Consider the following 12,937-nt stretch of genomic DNA (forward strand, 5'->3'; position numbering starts at 1 on the left):
TTATTTTAAATTTAATCACAACATTTCAGTTATTTCGAGAAAACGGCAGCATTAAAAAACCCAGAGCTTCCGACATAATCCATCTTAATGGAACGCTCCCTTAACTAAAGATGAGAGAGGGGTGACCACCTGTGCGGGGAGAGGCCAGACGTCAGCTATCGATTATTCGAGAGTGAATACAGAGAACTTGTTCGGGACCCGGGAGCATTTCCTTTACAAAATTCCCCACATTAAATACCAACCTTACCACCCCATAAATAAGGTCGCAATTCCATCAACGAACCTCATAAATCACTCGTGCTCATCCATGTGTCTATAATGACGCTTCAATCTGTCAAATTAGGACTTAAAATTGACAGCTCCAAGGTCGAATTTGGCTTAGCAACTCACGTCACTTCGTATTAAGGAATCAATTTACGTTTATGAAAATTTTTCAGAGTACGATTCCATGTAATATTATGGTTTGCTCCGGAATTAAGGCTGGATGAGATTTTTGTATGATAATGAAGGTGAATCCGTATTCTTTAAAAAGTTGGATAATAAGGTATTCTATGTGTAGTCATTGTTAAGGTCAGTGCTCAGTGAAACGTGTTCATTTTCTGCTTGAAATATTTCAGGGAATCTATAGTAATATTATTATAAGCTGAAGAGTTTGTTTGAATGAGTTTATTTCAGGAATTACTATACAGTGTTAGATAGCCTATTTCTTGAGAAATGATGTTGGCAACTTTTTATTCGAGATTGCGGAGGAGTTCCGGGGGCCGCGGGTGAAACCGCTAGCGGAAGCTAGTGCCTTTAATTTGTCATCTATTCAAGTTTTTGTCAGCATGTCGATTCTATAAAATATCACAACTCACTTCGACATCACTCTCACTTCGACTTCGATCTAAAGGTAGAATTCCGTGGACGCGACAATAGTCAACCTTTGAAAATGTATGGCACCGTTGTCGAGGCCCGTGACAGTCGCGCGCGGCCGACGAATTTCGTAAGCTGCTCGCGGCATTGTCAAAAATTTAATTCTGGTTTTACTAAAATTCTATAGATGTTATTAAGCGCTAGACCATGTTGAGAAGCGTACGGCCGCGAGCGGCTCACGAAATTCGTCGTCCGCGCGCGACTGTCGCAGCCCTCGGCAGCGGTGCCATACATTTTCATAGGTTGACTTTTGTCGCGCGCGGCTGCGACAATCGCGACCCACGGAATTCTACCTTAAAGTTTCGTGATTGACATTGTCAAACTACACTAGCGCTTCACTATCGAGCGTGTTGACAAGTTGAACTAAATCAAAGTCGAGATTTTGACAGATTTGTCAAAATCTGTCTATCTATAGGGGAGGTAGGGGAGAGATGGGCAGTTGGGAGACATAATCAAATCAGAATAAAAGGGGGGTCCTTTTATTCTGATTTCTGATCATAGTTTTGTTTTTTTTTAATTGGGTAGTTTACGTTACCGACTGGTAACGGTGTTCATCCATAGACTATCTGTCATTTCTGTGAGTTGTCAAGAACAAACACTCGTAAAAGTACTTAAATATTTTGTTGCGGTTTCGGATCGTTATAAAGAGAAAACTAATGAAAGGTATGTGTATTTTCTATTATTAATTATTGATTGTCAAAATCTCCAGTTACAATTATAGTAAGTCGATGCAATCCACACCTATTATACCTTTAGAAGAGAGTACTACAGCAATAGTTAATGGGCCCCACGTTTTTATTTTAGTCTAATATGACCGGGACCACCTACGTAGGTTGACAGGTAAGTAACTATTTTTTATTTTCTAGTTTTCAGTGCACATAAGATAAAACCGTTTAACTTAAAAGTTTTTTTACCGATTTTTTTTTCATAAACTAAGTCAAAAGTGTCCAATGCTCTCTATGGTAGGGAGGCTTTTCTTCGTCAGTGAAAATTTGTGAGGTTATAAATCTGCGCGAAAAATCCTTTATAGAATCTTGTTTCAGGTACCGTTGCCAACTTGATCTAGAGACTATTATATTTAAAATAGTGTTTAAATAAAGTTCTAAGTGTTTTAAAGTGATTAAGTGCCTACATTTAACGATGGCTAGAATGTTTTTGCTTAAATCTTTATTAGAAGAAGCTCATGCTTTAGATAATTTAGAAAAGCGTCAACAATCTGCTAGAATTCGTAGTTTACCTTTATTAACTCGCGATGATGACTATGTGAGCATATATAGATTGTCAAAGGAGCTAATTGACCAACTGGAGTCTGATCTAATGATCTGTAAAATCTGATTTTTTATGCAATAAATTGTGAAAAAGTGCCCATCCCTCCCCTACCTCCCCTAAAGTATGAAATGACATTACGAATCGAAGTGAAATGCGAGTTGTTGATCGAGTTTTATAGAATCCCAGTACAGGTAATTGAATTTAATATTATTTTGATGATAAATACGAGGATATTAAACAGCAAGGAATCTGAAAAATCGCTAAAAAAAATGAAAAATCTGTTTAAAAAAAATAATTTTCAAAAAAGAAAAGTCAATTCCAAATCAATCCTCTGACATAATCTGTCGATTAAAAATCAATCCTAAGTAAACTACAAAGAAGTTTACTGTCATTTAAAATCGCTATTAACATTTCAAACGGAAATCGACTTCCTTTATCAAAAAACCTTTGACTTCTGCACAATTTGGGTAAAAGTAAAAAAGGGGGGGTTATTAATTATCAAGACAATGAGAGTATATCCGTCGTTGTCTGCTGTCCGTATTTCACAATGAGGTTTTTACCCCTTTTTCCTTTGTTATATGTAGGTAGACTTGTAAGGCGCAGTACACAATGTTGAAATTAAAAAGATAAGTCTACTTTAGATATTTTACAACAATCATGGCTTTTATTCATATCACTAGCTTTTGCCCGCAACTTCGTTCGCGTGGAATAGTGACTACCAGCAGATTTTTGATTTGACCAATAGATGGCGCTATATGTCTGGAATAAATTTTTTTTTATTTTTTTTTTGTAATAAAAACTATCCTATGTCCTTTCTCAAGTTTCAAACTATGTCTGTACCAAATTTCACACAAATCGGTTCAGTAGTTTAGGCGTGAAGAAAAGACAGACAGACAGACAGACAGACAGACAGACAGACAGAGTTACTTTCGCATTTATAATATTAGTTTGGATAATCATATATTTATTAGTATACTAATTTATGTTCGGGTTGGGTGAAAATTACTTTGTGGGTTTTACAAAAGTCTGTGATTGATACACCTGCGCATCAGAGAGCATGTAAACGTTGGTTTGTAGTCTCGGATTGCCGTCTCACCCCAAAAATCGGCCTGGACACCATTATTTAATTAATTAGGACATAAGCTATTTCTAGTTTTTGGTACAAAAACTTACATATTTTCACGTATAGAGAAGAAACAAGACAGGCACATCGTTTACCTAATATCTCTACAACAAAACAGGTAATTTAAATAAACCATGTACCCCAGCCCTTAGGCGAATCTTTTTTATTCAGCGCAGAAAACAAGAGCAGTGAATTGATAACGTCATAGAATTGAGATGGGTCGGTCAGTAAGACACTCACTTGTTCACTCTGCTAGAACTAGTGATAAAGTGGCCAAGTATTTACTTTGTAATGTTTAGTATCCGCTGGAGATTTTAGACAAGTTTTAAGAAGTTTTTTTAGGAATTCACGATTAAGTTACCATCAAAATTAAGGTTTTCTACAACTCTTGGGCTTACCAAAGCTAGATTCTATCAGCGGTTTTTACCACGTCCCGTGTAGCCTTTGTAAAGAAGCCCATAGCCTTCCTCGATTTGACTTTTCATCTTTTACACAGTGAGCATTCCCTCCAATTTAACAAAACAATTTTTTTTTACAGTTGAAAAATAAAATGTCAATACCGAAAAAAAAATGTTAAACCTTCTCTTTCCATTTTTATTCATGTATAAAACTAAAAAAACTCATCATTTCGTCAGTTTCATCAGTAGTTTGTGTACCACAGAATTTATTAATTGAATAACACCCCGTCGTTTTTGCGTCGGGGGTTAAAAAATGTCGTCTGCCGTGAAATCGCCGATACCAATTGCGAACTATTAAGTGCCCGGTGTTAGTACAGTCAGCGACGAATATTTGGTGACGTTCTATAAATCAAGTAAATTAACGCAATCAAAAACTTAATAATATCGGTGGTGTTAACAATCTAATCTCTCAAAAGAAAGAAACGCTTACCCTTAATTTGAAAATGTATCTTTTTAGATACAACAACATTAAAAAAATCTGTAACATAAAATAATTGTATTTTTTTGAATCGATCGATTTAATAGGCATGATGACAGTAATCAAAAATCATTAAAATAATATATTTATTAAATTAAACTTGAAGCTTGGAATATAAAACGCGCATAGTTTTCTTTATTAATAATGTGATTAATATGTATTTTTATAAAATAAAATTACGAAATAAGGCAATCCGCCATGATATCTTGAACACCAATCAGAGCTCGTGACGTCATTTCTCAAAACAACTCGCGCGAAAGCGCGCGAACGTCACATTTCGTTATTGTGAACTTCCACTGCGATCTTTGTTTTTAATTAATTAGTTGTTTATAACACGAGTTATGGAGCCCGGATTTATCAATGCAAACAGCGCTAATTTGCCTAGAATTGATATCATAATGCTGGGAAAGTTTTTGGCATCAAATAAAGATTTTTGTTCAGCTGAATTTAGAAATGTTAAAACTTCCATGTAAGTATACTAGTTTAATTAAAAAACAATGAGAGATGAAACCTAACCTCGAAATAGTTATTTACATTATAAACTATGCTAGAATCTAGAGAACTACGTAATAACTTACATCAAAGTGATCTTCACAAAAATAAAGTTGTACCCTGGGCAATATTGCTTTTGAATCTCGCCTTGCAAGTTTAAGCCACTTGTTTCGTATTTTTGTAGGTATTGTGAGGAACGTACACAAATAACTTATCAGGAGTTGTTTTGGATGTGTTCTTACTTGGTCCCCCAGTGACCCCACAACACCTATGCCCTTTCGAATTCATATTTAATAACACAAAAAACTTAATTATTGCACGAGCGTTGTTTACTTGCGTCTTGTAATTTCAGTCGTGACGTCACAAGTGACACCATGACACTGACAAGCGTTTTCGCGCCGGATTCAAAATGGACAGAGAAAAATGCAATTATTTGATAAAAAATCTTCGCATTTTCTTAAAATTAATAATTTTTCATATAAAATAGACGTATACCTACATCATACAAAGGAATTTAAAAATTTGTCATCATGCCTATTATAAAGTTTGACTCATTACATCACAAGAAAAAGTAAGTCTATTGCATTTTCAACAACTGGACATCCCTATTTACGTCAACCTGAAAAAATGACGGACAGGAAGAGCAACAAAGCTGTAAGTTTTATTGATTTTTATTATTTTTTATATATGATGATGTCAGGTTCTTACTATTTTATGTGTGTAACGTAATATACTAACTATTTAGCTGAAATTATGGCATAGAAATGTATTTATCGAGGCATGACACGTTGTCAAACCTCAATGTATCTTTAAAGATACTTTGCTCAAATGTCGACTATACGACATTGTATCTTTAAAGACACATTGCCAAAACTTAACCTATTATCGCACGTTTAATTTCTCGTAATGTTTACATAAAAAAAATATTAACTACGCGCATGTGAGACCCTACAGCATGTAAGGTTCCGTAGGATAAAATTAATATTTATTTCGATTTTTTTTTGCATAATTTTTGACATAATTTCATATAAACAGTTCAGTGTTCAGTTTGCTTGGGTTTGGTTTGGTTGCATGTGCAATTTTTTTGTTCGTAGGTATTACAACGAGCAAGATCGAAGCATATTTTAGCGTTGATTCCTGCAGGAAATGCACGATCGGACGACAGTGCCACAACAGACAATGAGGAAGATAACACATCTTTGCCAGTTTATGGAATACAACATGATTCTTACAGTAGTTCCTTAACACCTTCACTGGATTCGGATAAAATGTAATGTGAGATTATGTCTAACTAAACAACGGAACTGTTTTTACGATTTTCATGTAAAAAAATAAAATTTCTTACCAATTAACTATTTTATTTTATAACCCCGATTTGGTAATGTATCCTTTTGGATACATTATCGTAAAACTTTACATTCCTCCGTATTTGGCAATGTGTAAAATAAGATACATATTATTTCAGCGCAATTACTGAAAAAAACATTTTTATAATATTTTTCTCTATTTCCTTATACCTCAAATAATTAGACTATAGTATTTTTTAAATAAAATTTTATAAAGGTTATGCTTGCCAAATTAAGGGTTAAAGGAAAACTGTTTGTTTCTAAAACATATTAATTTGTATTTCATGTGATCCATCATGTTTGAACACCCAGAAGCTTTATGAAAAAGTGGTATGAATATTACCATATTTATGACTGTTCTACTGAATACTGCTGAAGATTTCTTCCTCTATTAGGGCACCTACACTGTTGATAACAATACTTTGTTTCAATATTATTTACTGTTATGTGTCATTTTATTCGACTCCCTGACTGTCACCAACTATTTCCCGCTGACTGTACCAGCACACCGTGTTATCCCGGTATTATTGACTGAAGGGCCATTCATGTCAATCATGGTATCGTAATTTGAAGGGACGAACGTAATTGAAACGGGATTCAACAGTCCAAGGGCTATAAATTAAGGGTTGATATTTTGAAATTAATTTGCAAGGGTACTTAGTGGAAGCAGGTACGATGATGATGACTGTAATAAGATTAATCTTTTGGCATGGGAGTAATGGCAGGAATCTATAAAAATATTATAAAGCTGAAGAGTTTGTTTGTTTGTTTGTTTGAACGCGCTAATCTCAAGAACTACTGGACCGATTTGAAAAATTCTTTCAATGTTAGATAGCCCATTTATCGAGGAAGGCTATAGACTACTTTATACGGGATGCGGGTGAAACCGCTGACAGAAGCTAGTAAGCTATAAAGCCTTGCTGTGGATTTCTGTAACATATCAATCCTTTTACTAACGACTAGAGATTTAATTTTGATGTCAGCTTGGTATAAATGAAATAAGTATGTTGTGTGTAAATTCAATCTCTGAGCCTAAATCAGCGGTCAGATACTTTATAGAAATCCAGTCAGTCATGCAAACCTTTTTTTTATTTGTCTGCAGGTTTATGTCATTGCGACTGTCTAGCTAGGAGTTAAGGACTCTCAATATTCTATGTTCATTATTAGAGATTATTAGTACCCACATTTTATTTCACAGTGCTTCTAACCTAACTTGTATTTATTTATATAAAGTGGGTGTTCATATTAACAAAATTCTAATTCCAACCTTAAAATTAGAGCCTTAATATACTTACTTAATTAATACCTAACGAAGAAACATAAACATCCTAAACTACATTAAAAAACATACCCCCTTACTTATAAAATCTCTAATCACCTTCTAAGCAACATTTTAACTAATCACTACTTAAAGTCTTAAGTAGAGATTAAATGTTAGTTAAGACATGCTTAAGCAACGTTTATAAGTAGGAATTTTCTTAAACAGCCCTTAAGTATTACTTATATATAATTCACGTTTATAAGTAAGGCTGTTAATGTTTCAGTTCATTAGCGAATAAAAAAATATGATTATGTAACTAATAATTTAATTACTTCCCCTCAAGTTTTATAATTAAGCTTAATGTGAAAGGGCCTGCCATAAGCAGAACATAGGTACTTACAGACATTTTGCAAACCATATTAAAAGACCCCTTTTTAGGAAAAGTCTTAGGAAAATATTTTCGGTTATGCCGTAAATGGGGGGTCAAAGTACACTGGTTACATTAGTACAGTTACATTATATTATTTCGTTAGATATTTTCTTATTTAATTTGTTAATGTAGCTGGCATGTAGGTAGAGAGATAATTGTTAGATATAATTTTGTCTTAAAAAAAAAACACAGGTATTTTACTATTTTCGTGGTTTAAACTCAAGTTAGTTCGGCATAATCATACCGAGAATATAATTGAAAAAAAAATCAAATGAGTTTATAAAAAATTTGAAACTTAATACAGCGCCATCTTACGGAATTTTGTACTACTAACTGATTGTATGCGGCTATACGAGTTTGCAAAAAATCCACGAGATGGCGCTAATTGGAACTGTTGGAAGATTTTATCGCACTCAATCTAAACTGTAATAAAATATAAAATAAAATATAAAAATATAAATAAAATATAAAATATTGAGTTAAATATTACATAGAATAAATAATAGAATTAAAATAAAATAGTAGAGATGATATTCACTATTAGAAAGTGTTTTTGAATAAATGATGTAGAGCAGTCATTTCACGTATTCACACAAGTACCGATGAGAAAGGACATACCAACATGAAGAAAACGTGCTTTACCTACAAATAACAGTCGTATTGAAATAATATCCTTACGCATCAATCGAAAATACACTAGAAAGTAAAATTGTATTATTTCCTAACAACAAAATCTATAAAATACTTTTCCCATACTGGGGATCGAACCCGCGTTCAGAAGCTATTTTATTTGTGCTCCGACAACGGGACCAATGAAAATATTTTTCCTATCAACTGAGAAATCGTTTAAAATTCCTCGGTAGCGTAGTGGTTATATTGTAACATATCTGCAACTTTTAAAGCATCAGGTATGCAAAAGACATGCGATTACCAATTTTCTTCAGTTGACACTTGACACTAAGAAACCTTTCCATGACCTTCTCATCAATTACTTATTTTTTTTAGTTTCCGTATGAAAATCCCATCAAAAACCATCCAGTAGTTTTTGTGTGAAAGGGGAGCAAGTATCCGTAACATACCTACCGAGTAGGACTGATACTCCTTTGACTCCTTTGTTTGTTCCTCTTTCACTTTAAAATAACTAAGTGGACTTTGATGTTGAAACATAGCTTAGCTTATAGATCAGAATAGGTACATAATAAGTAGATATAGGCTATTTTATCCATGTGAGGGCAATAGTTCTTTTAGGTCGCGGCTGAAACCGTGGCCGGAAAGGGAATTCGGTAAAAAAGAGCTGACTGAAATGAAGGTCTGTTTCAGTTACCGTATTTATTATTCAATCCCTGAATGATTCAAAATTTTTAATCGTGAATAAACTACAGAAATGATGTACTATTCCTCTTTAAAGTTCATTATGCAAATTACAAACATTACACTGCTTGTCAAAAATTTCGACGCTCCAATGTTTATCTCAACATCGTTATCTAAGAGGCCCTTATAAATAAAGTTCTTAATGTTACTGAACGACAATAAACAATGTTTTTACTTTTACCTTTTAATCTTGCATTTAGTATCACAACCAAAAACATACCCTAACATCTCAATTCTAATGTTCACTTTCCCTTAGCACGTCCAAGGAACCATACGGTGCAAGTGGGCAGGAAAAGCCAGTGAAAAGTAGACTGTGTGTCTAGGATTCAAGGCGTGTTTTTCAATGTATTGTTAAATAAATACAAGCCGTGGTTTGTTGACTGTACAGAGAATCATTGCGCTATTGCTCGCAGTGATGTGATGACGTGAGCTTCAATTGTTTTTTTTTCTAAATTTCGGATGTGTGTGATCTCGAATGTTGAGTTTCGCTTTTTGAATTTTTGTTGTGGATTTTATTTTGTGAATTTTTCACCTGTAAGTATTATTTGCAATTTTTTTTCTATGATTTTTTATATGTGTTTTTGGAGGGAATGCTACTTCTTTTTTTGATTTTTTTTTTAGAAAATAATTTTGAGTTACTTATTGTAGAATACTCGAAGATTGACAGTACCATCACATAACGTTATATTCATTTAAATACATACTTAAAAAACATTTATAGTCTTCAAAAAAAATAACATGTTTATCAAATAATAATTATGTGCACAATAAAGGATTAGCTGGACTTAGAACTAGAGGTTGTACATTTATAAGGTACATCATAATATTAAGAACTGTTAGTACATAGGTATATCGCCCAATGCATCATTATTTATAAGTAGGTCTATGCAAATTGTAAAATTCCTCATTTTATATGTAGTAATTGAAACATATCAAACTTCTATATTTCCCAAGAGAGTCAACTGTCAGGAAATCAAAATTATAAGCTAATCGGTATTCTTATATACTTTTAAATACGATTCATTCATTTCTTTTTCTTTAACCACAAGGCCAATAACAGACAAAAATTAAAAAAAAAAAACAACCTAACAATTATTCCCATCCCAAGAAAAAAATAAACAATTAAAATAAAAAGAAAAACATGACATTTACGGTAACCGGGTCGTGTCATCTAAGTGTGGCGAAACAATTACAATCTCAATTGCAGTTATTACCAAGATATAATCAAAGGTGCAGTCGCATAGAACGACCGTCAACCAAGTCATATGTATAGGGAATTTTAGATATTATTTCCGCACTAAAAACTGTCTCTTTTTTTCTGCCAAAAAGTTTATTGTCGCTTTCGAAATTTTTTAGAAAATTGTATCGGTTTTTTGTTGAGTGATGTGCTTAGGAGGATGTGGAAGAGATGATCATGGTTTTAAGTTATTTGATTAAGAACGACATTGGTATAGCTTAGAATTTAGGTAAGTTCAATACATTTACTACTAAAGTTCACATTCTTTGGTAAGTTCAAAAGTGATAGCACATGATGTCATGTGCTATAACTTTCTACCTAAATAATGAATTACCGATTTAGATACTTTAATATTTCTAGATATGTACTGTAGGAATTTAAATTATAGTACTTATTATAAAAGTTTAATAATCCGGGTACAATTTAGAATAAGATTTTCATAACATACCTACTAACATTACCTACTCGTATTTTGTTTGGTCGTTACCTAACCGTGCAGTACTTCCTAAATAAATCATGTTACTAAGTATCCGTGGGTAAATTCCGACTGGCAATTCATAATTTTAGTGCATGTATTACAAGATTACGATATTATTTCAGTTCCTGAACAAAAAAAAACAGGCATTAATTTAGTATCTTTCAAAAATAATTCTACCTAGTGGGTAAAGGACCAGCCTCTCAAGTATGAGGGCGCGGGTTCGATCCCAGGTCAGGCAAGTACCAATGCAACTTTTCTAAGTTTGTATGTACTTTCTAAGTATATCTTAGACACCATTGGCTGTGTTTCGGATGGCACGTTAAACTGTAGGTCCCGGCTGTCATTGAACATCCTTGGCAGTCGTTACGGGTAGTCAGAAGCCAGTAAGTCTGACACCAGTCTAACTAAGTATCGGGTTGCCCGGGTAACTGGGTTGAGGAGGTCAGATAGGCAGTCGCTTCTTGTAAAGCACTGGTACTCAGCTGAATCTGGTTAGACTGGAAGCCGACCCCAACATAGTTGGGAATAAGGCTCGGAGGATGAATGAATAGGTTTTGTAATTTGCTGACATCACAGAAAAAGCTTTAACCTAAGACCACGGAGCCTAAGACAGATTTAACTTTAATTGAAGTTATTGATATTTTTTAGAGAATTACTGTGGGTCAAAACCTACTGCTTATAAAATAAGTAAGTACTACATATAATAGAGAAGGTTTACGACCATTGGAATCAGGTTATGTTTAAATTGGAACGCAATTCACGACAAACTGTCTTGTTAACTCAGTACACTGGGATTGGCTACTTGTCACTTACTAGAAGTCACAAGTGCCTAGCCATTTAACCAATAATTGTCAGGTAAAGCTTATTCTGAAGCTTAGTAATATTGTACAAACAAGATAACATTCAAATAGGATAGAAAGAATTGTGAAGAGGGAAATAGGAATCAGCGTTTATACAAAATCTTGAAGTCAAATCGGAAACTTGAAAACTGATCGCCTATCCCTTAGCAAAACATAATTATAACATGCTTGGATCAAATAAATAATGGAGATCCAAGAAAATATGGACAAATTGTAATAAAGATAATATGAAGGAAAAGAAAGCCAAGGATATGCAAAACATGATTATAAAAATAAATCTCACAGCTTCAATAAAACCAACCATCTTAACTCAAAATTATAATATCAATTCAATTAATCTTCAAGCTTCAAGAAATATACGTACGTACAACATATCAAGTAAAATCTTTTGATTAAAATGAGAAATGTATCATATCTGATGTGAAACCACGTTCGCAGTGATATGCAGATTTAGTACGAGAATTAATTATTGGAAAACCGATCATTATATTGTGTGAAATGGCTTTTTCAAATGAAGATATAATGGCCTTCGATAATAGATATCTCCCGGTTTGTAACTACTTGGGGTAGAAGAACTTGTATAAGAAGTTGTGTGTGTTGGATGACTTAATTTCACACTTTATGTGTCAGGAGGTGTGCTTAATAATTAAGTGTAGTCTATGGCAGACAATGATGATGATGATGTAGTAAATAATACTTGAATAAAAGGATTCTTGATAGAAAAATTGTTTTTCTATCAAGAATTGAAGAATTGGTAGAAAAATGTTCAGTGATGAATCGTTGAGCTTAAAATGCCACATAATTGTTTGTCAAACTTTGTTTTTCTATCCTCGCCTAGCAAAACTCTAGTGTAAAATGGCCTACCAATGCAAGGTATTTTCTTAAGCTTCGAAGATTCCGAATAAGTAACCGCATTACGCAACAATTGTACTACCAGTATAGTTCATAGCGAGAAAGCACGTCAATGGATAACCATGCTTGCCCAGCGAACATTGACGATTTCATGCACGCATTTTTTCTATTTACGTTAAGTTCACTTTTCCCTTCAATGTCGTTCTCGGCCGTTACGTCTGTCTGTATGTTACAACCAAAAACAACAAATTGAGTATGTATGTTTGAAGTAGGTATATTGAGAAAGATTTGATGTTAACAATACTATTGATTATGCTTGTTCTATGGTACGGTTCATAAAATTGGTGTCAATTTTCATCATCATTAT

This window comes from Helicoverpa zea, chromosome 14, assembly GCF_022581195.2.
Source record: "Helicoverpa zea isolate HzStark_Cry1AcR chromosome 14, ilHelZeax1.1, whole genome shotgun sequence".
NCBI lineage: Eukaryota > Metazoa > Arthropoda > Insecta > Lepidoptera > Noctuidae > Helicoverpa > Helicoverpa zea.